The following is a 2058-nucleotide window of genomic DNA, read 5'->3' as shown; positions in this document are numbered from 1 at the left end:
GAAAGAAAGAAAGAAAGAAAGAAAGGCATTGACTATGTCACACAATCTGCAGAGTTACCAGAACACATGGGAAAAGGGAGACAAAAATCCACTTACTACAGCCCAAATCTTTACTTGAATTTGTCTTGCAAGGTTTGCCATGCTACCACTCAATTGGCCTAGTGCCTAGCTGTCATTTAGAAGTCATAGTGAGTTCAAAAAATGTAGTTGTCTTGTAAAAATACGCAGCAGGTTAAACTTTTTGTGTTTTTTGTCAGTGTATGTACGCTGGGGAAATTTGAAGTGCATAAATGTGCTACTGCACATGGTAGATTCCGGCTCTTGAGCCATTTTCTAAACCCGTGGTCCACTCCAGGTCACCCTCTTTAGTGACAGTAGGAAGTTTGATGTGTTTATGTGTGTTTCAGTAGCCTGGTCAGCGCTGAAAGCTTCATTGTGTGCTGCCCACAGAGTTGGAGCCTGGCTCGGGCCGATAAGGGAGCACTTTCTACCTCCAGCCAATACCGGCTCACAGGACAGGTTTCATTATTCAAACAGACAGCTCAGTCCTGTGTGTGTTTGTGTAGTTAAGTAGGTACATATGTGTGTGGTCGCTGTAAGCATGTGTGCGATTGAACGCTATGTGGCTGCTTGTATGTGTTTGTGTGGATGTGTGCGCGGACAGTCAGCTCTCCTGGATTAAAGACCTTTTAATCCAGCCAGATCCTCATCAACTCAGAAGTTAGTCGGTGCAACTTGTTACTCAAAGGTGAGCTCTGCTCACCTGTTAAAAGTCAGCATTGCATGGCTGAATGACTTCTGGTGCCAAGTTATGAGTTGCTAAGGGAGACGTGAGCCAGGCTTTTGATGATGGATGCACCTCTCAGTTCTAGTTTGGATCAGCAAATTTTAATTGGGTCTCCTGCTTTATTGTGCCTCCTAATCTTCTACCCAAGCCAAGAAGATATACGTACTCTGTTTAAAGTAGTGCTTTTAGTCTAATTGATTGTGCAGATTTTCAGAGAATGTTCTTGTTTGAACCTGCATTTTATTGACCTTTTACTTTACCTTGCTTAGATCTCAGAATGCAGCGAGATCACTAAAGAAGTCTGACAGGGCAACAAACATGAGATGAAGTAAGACGATTATACAAGTGCAAAATAAATCAAAAGTTTTACAAGATTAGCTACCACTTTATTAGGAGGTCCTATCAAAAGTAAGCTTAGTGTAATGTTGCTAATAAAGCCCCAAAACTAAACCCCCTACTCTTGTACAGGGAAGCTAGTTGGGCTGGACTCGGCTATTGGGATTTTTGTTTTTTGGGTGGATATTCGATTTTCAATTTTGGAACTCGAATATACGTTAGAGCCCGACCAATAAATCCGCGGGCCGATATTATCAATAATCCCGTATCATATCATCAGTAAACCGGAAACATCACGGCCTCTATTGCTGTAACAAGAAAGTTTGAAAACAAAAAACGCAAGCACTGAACTGCCCAGGAGTTTGTGGAACAACAGATATGTGTTTACTACGTCAACCATAGTTCCATCTCTTTTCTTTCTCTCTGTTTCTGTGAAATGTTGAGACCTATAAACGATCTGACGGAAAACAAACAATGTGGCCGCCACCACAGAAGCTTTGAAATATTTTGCTGTTGATAATTAATGAAGCTTCAAAGCACACAAAAAATAGTATTTGGGACAGTCCTAGAAGCTAGTACAAGTTTCTGGTCAAAGCTTGACCAGAAAGTCTGTTTGTAAACTAGGGGGGGAGGGGCGGGAGTGTTAAGAATGGGAAGCTTGGGACATGCTAGGTTTTTAAGGGTTTTTTTCCTTCTTTTTTACCTTCTTTTTTTCCAATTGATCTAGAAGTTAGAAACATTGTCACTTAAAGGTGCCCTGCCTCGTTTCATTACTTTGTGGTCATTTTTGAAGTTCTACCATGGACTGTGTAACTTGGTTACCTTGGTTACATTGTTTCAAGCCATTCTAGCGTGGTTTAGAAAGCCTGCAGAAAGACTCAGCTCAGTTTGGGCCAGTTCTCATTAATATTCAACGAGCTTAGCTGCTTGACTCT

The 2058-nt window shown here is 41.5% G+C and overlaps 1 protein-coding gene across 8 annotated transcripts in view; it reads left to right on the top strand.

The window, feature by feature from the left end:
* numb (NUMB endocytic adaptor protein) overlaps positions 1-2058 on the top strand; it is a 51883-nt gene that overhangs the window by 28226 nt on the left and 21599 nt on the right. The gene's annotated exons all lie outside the window — the stretch shown is intronic.

The sequence above is a fragment of the Etheostoma spectabile genome, unplaced genomic scaffold (assembly GCF_008692095.1).
Source record: "Etheostoma spectabile isolate EspeVRDwgs_2016 unplaced genomic scaffold, UIUC_Espe_1.0 scaffold314, whole genome shotgun sequence".
Lineage (NCBI taxonomy): Eukaryota > Metazoa > Chordata > Actinopteri > Perciformes > Percidae > Etheostoma > Etheostoma spectabile.
Note: the sequence above shows the minus strand (reverse complement) of the source record. Positions and strands in the feature narration are given on the sequence as shown.